This window comes from Armigeres subalbatus, chromosome 3 (assembly GCF_024139115.2).
Source record: "Armigeres subalbatus isolate Guangzhou_Male chromosome 3, GZ_Asu_2, whole genome shotgun sequence".
Classification (NCBI taxonomy): Eukaryota; Metazoa; Arthropoda; class Insecta; order Diptera; family Culicidae; genus Armigeres; species Armigeres subalbatus.
The window spans coordinates 150,488,561-150,503,560 of record NC_085141.1 but is presented as its reverse complement, the minus strand read 5'-3'; the positions used below and the strand labels follow the sequence as shown (position 1 = coordinate 150,503,560).

Here is a 15,000-nt window from a genome sequence, read left to right as displayed (position 1 = left end):
AATCATTGATAGAGCTTACCAGGCCCCAGAACATGAATCCTGCATAAAAATCAGAAAAAAATCAAAAATCTTTTCCACATCTCATTGTCTATATCTTCTAACTCTGTACGCATATCACTCACTGATCTTGGTTATGCAATCATGAATAGAGCTTACCAGGCACCAGAACATCAATCCTGCATCAAAATCAGAAAAATATCAAAAATCTTTTCCACATCTCATTGTCTATATCTTCTAACTCTGTACGCATATCACTCACTGATCTTGGTCATGCAATCATGGATAGAGCTTACCAGGCCCCATAATAACAATCCTGCATCAAAATCAGAAAAATATCAAAAATCTTTTCCACATCTCATTGTCTATATCTTCTAACTCTGTACGCATATCACTCACTGATCTTGGTTATGCAATCATGAATAGAGCTTACCAGGCCCCAGAACATCAACCCTGCATCAAAATCAGAAAAATATCAAAAATCTTTTCCACATCTCATTGTCTATATTTTCTAACTCTAACACTCACTGATCTTGGTCATGCAATCATTGATAGAGCTTACCAGGCCCCAGAACATGAATCCTGCATAAAAATCAGAAAAAAATCAAAAATCTTTTCCACATCTCATTGTCTATATCTTCTAACTCTGTACGCATATCACTCACTGATCTTGGTCATGCAATCATGGATAGAGCTTACCAGGCCCCATAATAACAATCCTGCATCAAAATCAGAAAAATATCAAAAATCTTTTCCACATCTCATTGTCTATATCTTCTAACTCTGTACGCATATCACTCACTGATCTTGGTTATGCAATCATGAATAGAGCTTACCAGGCCCCAGAACATCAATTCTGCATCAAAATCAGAAAAATATCAAAAATCTTTTCCACATCTCATTGTCTATATTTTCTAACTCTAACACTCACTGATCTTGGTCATGCAATCATTGATAGAGCTTACCAGGCCCCAGAACATCAATCCTGCATAAAAATCAGAAAAATATCAAAAATCTTTTCCACATCTCATTGTCTATATCTTCTAACTCTGTACGCATATCACTCACTGATCTTGGTCATGCAATCATTGATAGAGCTTACCAGGCCCCAGAACATCAACCCTGCATCAAAATCAGAAAAATATCAAAAATCTTTTCCACATCTCATTGTCTATATTTTCTAACTCTAACACTCACTGATCTTGGTCATGCAATCATTGATAGAGCTTACCAGGCCCCAGAACATGAATCCTGCATAAAAATCAGAAAAAAATCAAAAATCTTTTCCACATCTCATTGTCTATATCTTCTAACTCTGTACGCATATCACTCACTGATCTTGGTCATGCAATCATGGATAGAGCTTACCAGGCCTCAGAACATCAATCCTGCATCAAAATCAGAAAAATATCAAAAATCTTTGCCACATCTCATTGTCTATATCTTCTAACTCTGTACGCATATCACTCACTGATCTTGGTCATGCAATCATGGATAGAGCTTACCAGGCCCCAGAACATCAATCCTGCATCAAAATCAGCAAAATATCAAAAATCTTTTCCACATCTCATTGTCTATATCTTCTAACTCTGTACGCATATCACTCACTGATCTTGGTTATGCAATCATGAATAGAGCTTACCAGGCCCCAGAACATCAATTCTGCATCAAAATCAGAAAAATATCAAAAATCTTTTCCACATCTCATTGTCTATATTTTCTAACTCTAACACTCACTGATCTTGGTCATGCAATCATGGATAGAGCTTACCAGGCCCCAGAACATCAATCCTGAATCAAAATCAGAAAAAATATCAAAAATCTTTTCCACATCTCATTGTCTATATCTTCTAACTCTGTACGCATATCACTCACTGATCTTGGTCATGCAATCATTGATAGAGCTTACCAGGCCCCAGAACATCAACCCTGCATCAAAATCAGAAAAATATCAAAAATCTTTTCCACATCTCATTGTCTATATTTTCTAACTCTAACACTCACTGATCTTGGTCATGCAATCATTGATAGAGCTTACCAGGCCCCAGAACATGAATCCTGCATAAAAATCAGAAAAAAATCAAAAATCTTTTCCACATCTCATTGTCTATATCTTCTAACTCTGTACGCATATCACTCACTGATCTTGGTCATGCAATCATGGATAGAGCTTACCAGGCCCCATAATAACAATCCTGCATCAAAATCAGAAAAATATCAAAAATCTTTTCCACATCTCATTGTCTATATCTTCTAACTCTGTACGCATATCACTCACTGATCTTGGTTATGCAATCATGAATAGAGCTTACCAGGCCCCAGAACATCAATTCTGCATCAAAATCAGAAAAATATCAAAAATCTTTTCCACATCTCATTGTCTATATTTTCTAACTCTAACACTCACTGATCTTGGTCATGCAATCATTGATAGAGCTTACCAGGCCCCAGAACATCAATCCTGCATAAAAATCAGAAAAATATCAAAAATCTTTTCCACATCTCATTGTCTATATCTTCTAACTCTGTACGCATATCTCTCACTGATCTTGGTTATGCAATCATGAATAGAGCTTACCAGGCCCCAGAACATCAATTCTGCATCAAAATCAGAAAAATATCAAAAATCTTTTCCACATCTCATTGTCTATATTTTCTAACTCTAACACTCACTGATCTTGGTCATGCAATCATTGATAGAGCTTACCAGGCCCCAGAACATCAATCCTGCATAAAAATCAGAAAAATATCAAAAATCTTTTCCACATCTCATTGTCTATATCTTCTAACTCTGTACGCATATCACTCACTGATCTTGGTCATGCAATCATTGATAGAGCTTACCAGGCCCCAGAACATCAACCCTGCATCAAAATCAGAAAAATATCAAAAATCTTTTCCACATCTCATTGTCTATATTTTCTAACTCTAACACTCACTGATCTTGGTCATGCAATCATTGATAGAGCTTACCAGGCACCAGAACATCAATCCTGCATCAAAATCAGAAAAATATCAAAAATCTTTTCCACATCTCATTGTCTATATCTTCTAACTCTGTACGCATATCACTCACTGATCTTGGTCATGCAATCATGGATAGAGCTTACCAGGCCCCAGAACATCAATCCTGCATCAAAATCAGCAAAATATCAAAAATCTTTTCCACATCTCATTGTCTATATCTTCTAACTCTGTACGCATATCACTCACTGATCTTGGTCATGCAATCATGGATAGAGCTTACCAGGCCCCCAGAACATCAATCCTGCAACAAAATCAGAAAAATATCAAAAATCTTTTCCACATCCCATTGTCTATATCTTCTAACTCTGTACGCATATCACTCACTGATCTTGGTCATGCAATCATGGATAGAGCTTATCATGCCTCAGAACATCAATCCTGCATAAATATCAGAAAAATATCAAAATCTTTTCTACATCTTATAGTCTATATGTTCCTATTCTTTACGCATATTACTAACCCACTCAAGAATTGCATTTTCTATCAACTGATCCAACCGGATCAAACGTCCACTTGAATGCAAAACGCATCAGCGACGCACCAACCCGATCGAGGATTGGATTTTCTCTCAACTGATCCAACCGGATCAAACGTTCACAAGCCATCTGTGACGCACCAACCCGATCCAGGATTGGATTTTCTCTCAACTGATCCAACCGGATCAAACGTCAACTTGAATGCAAAAGGCATCAGGGACGCACCAACCCGATCGAGGATTGGTCTTTCTTTCAACTGATCCAACCGGATCAAACGTTCACAAGCCATCTGTGACGCACCAACCCGATCCAGGATTGGATTTTCTCTCAACTGATCCAACCGGATCAAACGTCCACTTGAATGCAAAAGGCATCAGTGACGCACCAACCCGATCGAGGATTGGATTTTCTCTCAACTGATCCAACCGGATCAAACGTTCACAAGCCATCTGTGACGCACCAACCCGATCCAGGATTGGATTTTCTCTCAACTGATCCAACCGGATCAAACGTCCACTTGAATGCAAAAGGCATCAGTGACGCACCAACCCGATCGAGGATAGGATTTTCTCTCAACTGATCCAACCGGATCAAACGTCCACTTGAATACAAAAGGCATCAGTGACGCACCAACCTGATCGAGGATTGGTCTTTCTTTCAACTGATCCAACCGGATCAAACGTTCACAAGCCATCTGTGATGCACCAACCCGATCGAGGATTGGATTTTCTCTCAACTGATCCAACCGGATCAAACGTCCACTTGAATGCAAAAGGCATCAGTGACGCACCAACCCGATCGAGGATTGGTTTTTTTCTCAACTGATCCAACCGGATCAAACGTCCACTTGAATGCAAAAGGCATCAGTGACGCACCAACCCGATCGAGGATTGGATTTTCTCTCAACTGATCCAACCGGATCAAACGTTCACAAGCCATCTGTGACGCACCAACCCGATCGAGGATTGGATTTTCTCTCAACTGATCCAACCGGATCAAACGTTCACTTGAATGCAAAAGGCATCAGTGACGCACCAACCCGATCGAGGATAGGATTTTCTCTCAACTGATCCAACCGGATCAAACGTCCACTTGAATGCAAAAGGCATCAGTGACGCACCAACCTGATCGAGGATTGGTCTTTCTTTCAACTGATCCAACCGGATCAAACGTTCACAAGCCATCTGTGATGCACCAACCCGATCGAGGATTGGATTTTCTATCAACTGATCCAACCGGATCAAACATCTACTTGAATACGGAAGACTGTTGCCAAACCCTACTTATATCCGATACAACGTTTCCGACCATCCAAACAGCTTTTATGTAAATGAAAACTTCCATAAACTCATCAATTGCGTGATATCCTACCCAAATGGTGTTTCTATACAAACTAGCCCCGCCAAGTGGCTGAATTCCAAACTATACCAATCTCCAAAACAATTTGACCTACTCAACAACTTTGTTTTAATGTCAACTTCCAAAATCTCATAAATTGTGAGATATCTTACCCAAATGGTGTTTTCATACAAACTAGCGCCACCAAGTGGCTGAATTCCAAACCATAACAATCTCAAAAACAATCTTTTTGGCCTACTCAACAACAGCTTTGTTCTATATGTCAACTTCCAAAAAATCTCAAAAATTGCGAGATATCTTACCCAAATGGTGTTTCCATACAAACTAATGCCGCCAAGTGGCTGAACTCCAAATCATACTAATCTCCAAAACAATCCTTTCGACTTACTGAACAACTTTGTTGCAGATGTCAACTTCCAAAATCTCATAAATTGCGAGATATCGTACCGAAATAGTGTTTCCATACAAACTAGCGCCGCCAAGTGGCTGAATTCCAAACCATATCAATCTCCAAAACAATATTTTCGACTTACTCAACAACTTTGTTGTATATGTCAACTTCCAAAAATCTCAAAAATTGGTAGATAGCTTACCCAAATGGTGTTTCCATACAAACTAGTGCCGCCAAGTGGCTGAATTCCAAATCATACTAATCTCCAAAACATTCCTTTCGACTTACTCAACAACTTTGTTGCAGATGTCAACTTCCAAAATCTCATAAATTTCGAATATCGTACCGAAATGGTGTTTCCATACAAACTAGCGCCGCCAAGTGGCTGAATTCCAAACCATAACAATCTCCAAAACAATGTTTTTGACCTACTCAACAACTTTGTTGAAGATGTCAACTTCCAAAATCTCATAAATTGCGAGATATCTTACCCAAATGGTGTTTCCCTACAAACTAGTGCCGCCAAGTGGCTGAATTCCAAATCATACTAATCTCCAAAACAATCCTTTCGACTTACTGAACAACTTTGTTGCATATGTCAACTTCCAAAATCTCATAAATTGCGAGATATCGTACCGAAATGGTGTTTTCATACAAACTAGCGCCGCCAAGTGGCTGAACTCCAAATCATACTAATCTCCAAAACAATCCTTCCAACTTACTGAACAACTTTGTTGCAGATGTCAACTTCCAAATTCTCATAAATTGCGAGATATCGTACCGAAATAGTGTTTCCATACAAACTAGCGCCGCCAAGTGGCTGAATTCCAAACCATACCAATCTCCAAAACATCCCTTCCGACTTACTGAACAACTTTGTTGCAGATGTCAACTTCCAAAATCTCATAAATTGCGAGATATCTTACTCAAATTGTGTTTCTATACAAACAAGCGCCGCCAAGTGGTTGAATTTCAAATCATACTTATCTCCAACACAACATTTTCGACTTCACAAACTTTTTTTTTTTTTTTTAGATGTCGACTTCAAAAATTTGTATTCATAACAATAACATTCTTCAACAGCCCTGTGCTGTTGTCATATTATGTTGTAATATTCAACAACCCTGTAGGCACATCTTAAAGCCCCGCGTCACCAGCTCAAGCACAAACCGGCTACAACAAAGAAACAAAGAAACTTACTTGAAAAATGCGGCAACAAGAAAACCACATTTGCCGCTCCAATCCGTCAGCCGATTTTTTCAATTCAAAATATGGCCGCCAGACACAATCACTAATTCACTAAAAAATAATACACAAATAGGGAGCGCAGATTCACTTTACCGACTTTGCCATTGTCGGGTTTTCTTCAATTGCAAATAAATTCACCAAAACACAAATTATCCATATATGCTTATATTTTTTTTCAAATCATTTTCTTTTTTTTTCACACTTTTCTTTTACACCCGTTCTCCATAACTATTGTCACAAAACTGAGCTGCCTTTCTCTTCCTCTATGATGTGAAGCGAATCTCTCGCTCCACTCAAATACTTGTTTATCTGGGCCCTCTCTTTTGGAGTAACACTCTAATAAATTCTCGAACATAATAATTTAGACAGCATTATTAACTTTTCTTTTCGCGCATGTCACGCATTTTCATTAATATTTTCATTTTAATCAACTAATAACTGGGAATAATCCAAGTTTCTATATTATTATTCTAATCAATTTTTTATATTACTGCACTGATCTCTACAGTATGGAAAGGTTGGAAAGTGCTAATGGATTATTAAAATCCTCTTTTTGCTGGGCGCCAATTGAAACTCTACTGTTCTAGGATCTCAATGAAATGTATGTCAATAAGATTTTCCATTCAGGGTCGTGCTTTCCAATTAGATACGTCCCTTCCCCAACCAGAGTCTAGGAACTCACTGAGTAACGGGAACGTTGGTGAAACAGAATGCGTACCTCAGGGTTGGACACGCGAGGAAGAACTCAAATATAAAGGCCTTTCCACTAGGGTGACTCAAAAGCTTTCTGAAGAATCTAATTCTAGAAACAACTAAAGGTGGACGAGGCCTGATGGCTTTCTTAATAGCCCGAAGATACGAAATTAAGGAAAACTTCTTTGTGACTCAAGGATGCGTTATGGTTAATTATGCCAACCAGCTTTTAAATTTTCATATTCTAGAATTTATTCAGACCTCCTAAGATCACTAATAAAGGGCCCTAAGGACGAACTTAGATGATAGGGTATACTTGCGGAGGGGCATGGTGCCCTAATCTCGGCGGTGGTGGGCAGGCGATGGTAACCACGGTCGACCGGTGGTTGTGGTGCTGGCTGGTGGTGGCGGTGGGATTCGTTGGTAGGTGGTGATGTCAATGTTGGCTGGGAGCTTTGACAGATGGTGGCTCGGAATTCGGCTGGTTTTCGCCCTATGGCGGTGGCGAATTGGCCGGAATTCTTGGTCGATGGCGGTAATCTTTATGGCTAGATTCTTTGGCAGGTGGGCGGATCACTCTCGGTGGATCGGGACTACTCTACCGGTTTCGACGTTGCTTTCGGCGTTCCAAGATGGCCGATTAGCGATGGCGTCGATGGAAATATACACCACGAGGATAGTAGCGAACCCTGTTCACTATGGGGTAGGCGAGCGGTGCAAAATGGCGTCGACTGGCTCGTCGCTGTTCCCTTGGGTGCTTTGGCGGTATTTTCTGTCAGGCCGTATGTCTGGCGGATGACTCAGTGCGCTTCTTGTTTCTGTGGAGGGAATGGTGAGTTCCCCAAGAAACCGAAGAAAAAAAAAGGCCCACTGGTGGACCTGCCACACTAGTTAGTTACCCTATCATGTCGTCCATTTCATTTTCACAATTTTCGCACATTTTAACTATCTATTTACCTTTTTCTGGAGGTTTTTTTATACAAAATAGCTTCTTAGAATTGATTTCAACAGCGTTTATCGCACAATTCTTTTCTTGTTCTAGATTTAGAAAAGCACATTTTTAGTGTATACTTGGGTTTAAGATTTAGATTTAAGCACTAACCGTACTAATATTTTCTTTTTAACCACCTTTTTTCCGTACTTTATATCCGTACTATGCTATTATAGCTTTTAACCTAGTTTTAACCAAAAAACACAAACAATTAGTCACTAAGAAATAGATTAGGAACTTTTCACTTCTAACCTCAAAATCTAACTTTTACACACGGCGCGCACTACGTCTTCCTATGGCTCTGTAGCAGAAAAGAAATTCCTCAGAAATGTGCCAAGTATTTATATTTTTTTTATGTGGAAAGATGGAGGGCAAACGTCGGATAACCCTGATTTTGACATTTCATCAAACCTCTACCTTAATTTAAGTTCTTGATGCACGCTAGTGTCCTCTGTATTTCATTTTTTTCTATTTTTGGTGGGATAGGCATTTGTTTCGGGTAGCTCAAACCGCTGTCAATAAATCTTGCCTAAGACGAACCGGAATGAAAAAGAGACGTGAGTGTCTCACTTGTCATTAGTGAGTGAGTTCCGTGGAAACGATCACTAAATCTGTGCTACATTGGAACACGGAAAGAAAAATATTATTCATATACGTTTGTGGCGGAGCCAACAAATTAAATAATTGTAACCGTTGGTTACAAATGAGAATATTTAGAATATCATTCCGTGCCGTAAGTTCGAACGAGCCAGACGTGTGTGCTGTGTCTCATCGCGGACTGTGTTCGATAGTGCGAGTGCTATTGTGTGGTGTGTATCCTACCTACGGATCCAAGGCGATCACTGTCGGCGAGGGGAAGTAGCTGCTTCTGGCGACGCCAGTGAAGCACGCTATTGTTACTGCTGCTACCTACAGCAGCAGCCGCAGATAAGTGGCAAAGATTGTTGTATTGTTCTCCCACAGAGTGGGTCTGATTAGAATAGTTTGAATTAGTTTTTTTTATTAGTTTTTTTTCTAATTGGTTAATAGTTATTAGTTCTTAGCTTGTAATAACTATACTTCCAACACCTTGCGAGGTGATAATGGAGGCGGAGACTGCGGAGGGCAGTGGGCCTCCCAAAGATGGTGGTCGTACACGATTCTACCATGCATCTTGTCCTGGGCCTTGGGTTGTTTACTTTCGGCAGAAAGTGAAAAGCCTAGATTTTCTCGGCATTAAGCGAGATTTGACGCGTCGTTTTCCGAAAACTGATTTCCATCAGGTAAATCGGAACAAACTACGCATAACCGCACCTACATACAAGGATGCAAACGAAATCGCTAAAGACAAGGCCTACAATGTTGAATATTTGGTTTATGTCCCTCGCGGGAGGTCGAAATCGAAGGTGTGATCAACGCAGCGAGCCTGACTTGCAAGGATGTACTTGCGGAAAAGGCCGCTTAAAGAATGTAATGGAGTCTACTGTGGATATTCTGGATTGCAAGGAGTTGCATTCAGCTACCATGGTAGATGGTAAAAGAGTGTATTCTAAGTCAGGTTCGCTTCGGGTGACGTTCGCCGGTTCGATTCTCCCAAAATATGTAGATATTGAAAATATGTTATTTCCGGTGCGTCTTTTTGTGCCGAGGGTGTTCAATTGTACCAACTGCAAACAGTTGGGGCACACTGCCGAGTTTTGCGACAACAAGCCCCGTTGTGGCAAATGTTTTGAAAAGCATAGGGAGGAGTCCTGTCAACAACAAGCTACAAAGTGCGCTTATTGTGGCATGGATCCTCCCCATGGTTTGCAAGAATGCCCGGTGTACAAAAAGCGCACCCAAAAAGTGAAGCGCTCGTTGGTACAGCGCTCCAAGCAGTCGTATGCGGAAATGGTTAAGTCGCAAGACACATCCGCCACAACCACCGCCACGGCTGCTATTTCAGCTGCCGTTCGAGTAAGTGATTACTACGATTCTATTGCCACTGATGAATTGGACTCCGACGTAGCTGATATGGATGATTCTTCGGAGGTACACGTGCCCGAAAAGAGGAAGCAACCGTCTTCCCTGGATCGCGCCGTAAGAGAACAAAAGTCATCCATAAAAGCTTGCCAAAATCTGAAGGTAATGGGGATTATTTAAAATCCCGAAGAAATCTGTCTTCACTGCTCCTTTGGATCCTAGTTGCAGCAAGACATTCCCGCCATTGCCTAAAACCGATGTTTCCAAGAAACATCCGGTTAGGAGAATCAATGAAAGAAAAATGCAATTCGCACTTCCAGAAAAAATATTCCGTCCAAGCGAGGATTGATCTCCTTTCAGGACCTCGTGGACCGTTTTTTGAATTTATTCAATATTCCGAATTCATTGAGGCCACTCATTGACCTCTTTATACCAACAGTAGAAAGTTATCTGAAGCAATTGACTGTTTCATGGCCCCTTCTTGCAGGAATTGTATCTTTCGATGGATAATACGGCCAATACCCAAGATACAATCACTGTGCTGCAGTGGAACTGTCATAGTCTGACAAATAAATTAGACGTGTTCAAGTTTTTGATTCGCAATTCCGATTGCGATATATTTGCACTCTGTGAAACATGGCTTTCTTCTGAAGATGAAATCAACTTCTACGATTTTAATATTATTCGCCAAGATCGGGATGATCATTATGGTGGCGTTCTTTTGGGGATCAAGAAGTGCTACTCCTTTTACAGAATTCCCATTCCGACTGTTAATGGCCTAGAGATCGTCGCTTGCCAAATAAATGTAAAGAATAAAGATCTTTGCATAGCTTCAGTGTACATTCCTCCAAATGCCTCTATTAATCGTCGACATTTTTGGAGCGCAGTATCCCTCCTATCATCTCCAGTATTGATATTGGGTGATATGAACGCACATGGTATTGGATGGGGCGAAACCTATGACGATTATAGAGCGTCTATTTTCTATGATTTGTGTGACGATTTCAATTTGAATATTTTGAACACTGGTGAAGTAACTCGAATAGGACCAAATGGTCAACAAAGCCGTATTGATCTGTCTTTATGTTCAAATTCACTATCATTAGATTGCACGTGGAAGGTAATTCAAGATCCCCATGGTAGTGACCATATGCCGATAGTCACCACAATTAAGAGTGGCTATCAACAATCTGAGCCAGTTAATGTTCCTTTCGATCTCACGAAGAACATTGACTGGCAAAAATTTGCATCGGCGGTAAAAATTGGTATTGAATCAACTGATACTCTTCCCCCTTTGGATGAATATCGATTCCTTACTGAGTTGATTCAAAAAAGCGCACTAGAAGCTCAGAAACGACGCGTTCCAAGTACATCTGTCATCAGAAGACCAGCCACTCCTGGATGGGATGATGAATGTACTAAGTTGTATTCTGAGAAATCTGATGCCTTCAAGGCCTTCCGTAGACACGGAAAGTCAGAGCTTTTTGAAGAGTATTTGAGGCTCGAAAGAAAACTCAAAAATCTTCTCAAGGCAAAAAAACGTAGCTACTGGCGACGTTTTGTCGAGGGACTATCACGAGAAACCTCAATGACAACACTTTGGAAAACGGCTCGCAACATGCGGAACCGCATTTCCACCAATGAGAGTGAAGAATACTCCAATCGATGTATATTCAACTTCGTAAAAAAGGTCTGCCCAGATTCCGTACCAGCAGAACCGCTATTTCGAGAATCAGTCACTGATCCCGGTTCTTTGGGTGGACCATTCACAATGCTGGAACTTTCTATGTCTCTTCTTTCATCGAATAACTCTGCTCCGGGATGCGATAATATCAAATTCAATCGTCTTAAAAACCTCCCAGATATCGCAAAAAGACGATTACTTGACCTGTACAACTGTTTCATGGAGTACAACATTGTGCCACCTGAATGGCGACAGGTCAAAGTAATAGCTATTCAAAATCCTGGGAAACCAGCGTCTAATCACAATTCATACCGACCGATTGCCATGCTATCATGCATGAGAAAATTATTGGAGAAAATGATCCTTTCAAGAGTCGACCATTGGGTCGAAGAAAATGCATTGCTTTCAAATACTCAGTTTGGATTTAGAAAAGGGAAAGGAACAAACGATTGTCTAGCGTTGCTTTCTTCAGATATACAACTGGCCTTTGCGCACAAGGAGCAATTGGCTTCAGTATTCTTGGATATTAAGGGCGCTTTTGATTCAGTTTCCATAGAAGTACTGTCAGACAATCTGCACAGTAATTGATTACCCGTTATTTTGAATAATTTCTTGTACAATTTGTTGTCAGAAAAACAAATGAACTTCACACTCGGCACTCTGACAACTTCCAGAACTAGTTACATGGGCCTTCCCCAAGGTTCATGTTTAAGTCCCTTGCTTTATAATTTCTATGTCAAAGATATTGACAATTGTTTGGAAGGACAATGCACGCTCAGTCAACTTGCAGATGATGCCGTGGTTTCTCTAAGAGGTCCATGTGCAGCTGTCTTGCAAGGACCATTGCAAAGTACCCTAGATAATCTGACTGTTTGGGCCAGACATTTAGGGATCGAGTTTTCACCGCAAAAAACTCAGTTGGTTGTGTTTACTAAGAAGCGGTATCCTGCTCAACTGAAACTAAAGTTGTTGAATGATGACATCAACCAGTCTTTATCTTCTAAATACCTTGGGGTCGTGTTTGATTCCAAATGTACCTGGAAACTCCACATTGAGTATTTGATACAAAAATGCAGGAAAAGGATCAATTTTCTACGTTCTATCTCCGGAACATGGTGGGGTGCTCACCCGGAAGACCTCATCAAACTCTATAGAACGACAATTCTCTCTGTTTTAGAGTATGGCTCCTTCTGCTTCCTCTCAGCAGCTGATTGCCACCTGATCAAATTGGAACGAATTCAGTATCGTTGTTTGCGTATTGCCCTTGGCTGCATGCATTCAACGCATAACATGAGCCTGGAGGTACTTGCTGGAGTCACTCCTTTAAAGCACCGTTACTGGGAGCTCTCGCTTAGAATACTCATCAAATGTGGAACAAGTAACACACTTGTTCTAGATAACTTCGATAATATGCTTGAACTAACTTGTCGTTCAAGATTCCTGAGAGTTTATCTCAACTACATATCATCAGATCTTTGTCTTCCGTGTTATAATCCCCTCGAGTTCACTTCACCAACGACAGTTCCTCAATTGTATACGATCTGTCCATGAAACATGCTATTCAAGGAATACCAGATCATCTTCGACAAATATCTATTCCCTCACTTTTTCTGAAAAATGTGAACATGTCAATTGCAACAACAGATATTTCACTGACGGTTCTCGCATCAACGGATCCACTGGCTTCGGTGTTTTCAATGTAACTTCAACCACCTTCCAAAACTTCAGGAACCGTGTTCGGTTTATGTTGCTGAGCTGGCAGCAATTAACTTCGCTTTGGGGATAATTTCCAATCAGCCCGTAGACCATTATTTCATCTTCTCGGATAGTCTTAGTTCTATCGAGGCACTCCGGTCGATGAAACCTGTTAAGCACGCATCTTACTTTCTTACAAACATAAGAGAGCAGATGCGTGTTTTGGTCGAAAGATCATTCAAGATTACCTTTGTTTGGGTCCCATCTCACTGCTCAATCTACGGCAATGAGAAGGCAGACTCGCTGGCAAAGGTGGGCGCACAGGAAGGTGAGGTTTATGATAGACAATTCTCGATTAACGAGTTTTTCCCATTAGTCCGTCAGAGTACTCTTCAAAGTTGGCAAAGGAATTGGACACACAATGAACTCGGACGGTGGCTATTTTCCATAGTTCCAAAAGTTTCTGGGCGAGCGTGGTTCAGAGGTGAGGACTTAAGTCGAGGCTTCATTCGCGTGATGTCGAGACTTATGTCCAATCACTATTCACTAAACGCACATCTGTACAGAATAAACCTTGTCGATAGCAACTTATGTAGGTGTGGAGCCGGTTATGATGACATCGATCACGTAGTTTGGTTCTGCTCGGAAAATGACGCCTCCAGAGAGCGACTATTGGATACCCTAGTGGCCCGAGGTAAACAACCCTTCAGGGAAATTCGAGGTGTTTTGGGGCTCGTGATGCGGTCTATATGCAGGCCATTTATAGTTTCATTTGTGATTCTGACATCAAAATATTTTTTTTTTCTTCTGTCAAAGTTTTTTTTTGTACTGTCTCTGTCTCTATGTTCCGTAGATCTCCGTTACTCAGGCCATCCGGAAGACGCTCCCAGTAGAACCAATCCTCGAGCACGACGACACGCCACATCGTCCCTTACGCCAAATGCCCGGATGAGCAGCCGAAATTCCTTGATTCGGAATCCTAAGCCTCGTCCATCCTTTAATATTGTAAACTAACCTCGAGTCACCACGAGTACGCTGGCTCCTATCCCTCTCTTACTAACTGAAAAAAATGACATTGATTGTATATATCACAAAGAAATATGGCTCCGTAAAGTGTTATACACGCCTGAGCCTACCAAATAAACGAACTTGGAAAAAAAAATATTTAGAATATATTTGTTTTCGTTATTCAGTGATTATCGTATTACCGTATAAGCCCTTTGCAATAATTATTGGAAATGAGGTTTTTTTCTATTACATAATCCAATCTGCTTCTACAGTGTGCCAGTTCAGCAATCATCAACGGCGGTGTTTGTCGTAATTTTAACCGGTAATGGCGGCGTCGACCTCACTATTTTCCGTTCGCTCAAAAAAATCAACTGGAGTTTTGAGAAAAATTGTGGAGTTCCACTGACAATTTTTCTGTATTTCTATTCGGGTTATTCTGATTCTTAATAACAGAGGATTCTCTCTTCAGTATTTGAGTAATTCTCGCTGA

General features: G+C 40.6%; 1 long non-coding RNA gene across 1 annotated transcript; it reads right to left on the bottom strand.

Moving 5' to 3' along the window:
• Nucleotides 1–8,178: 8,178 nt before the first annotated feature.
• LOC134221627 (uncharacterized) lies at nt 8,179–8,476 on the bottom strand. Its single transcript, XR_009982370.1, has 3 exons — nt 8,435–8,476; nt 8,294–8,366; nt 8,179–8,229 (listed from the first exon to the last, which is right to left on the bottom strand). It is a non-coding gene; the product is annotated as an uncharacterized LOC134221627 (long non-coding RNA).
• Between the last annotated feature and the right edge of the window lie 6,524 nt (nt 8,477–15,000).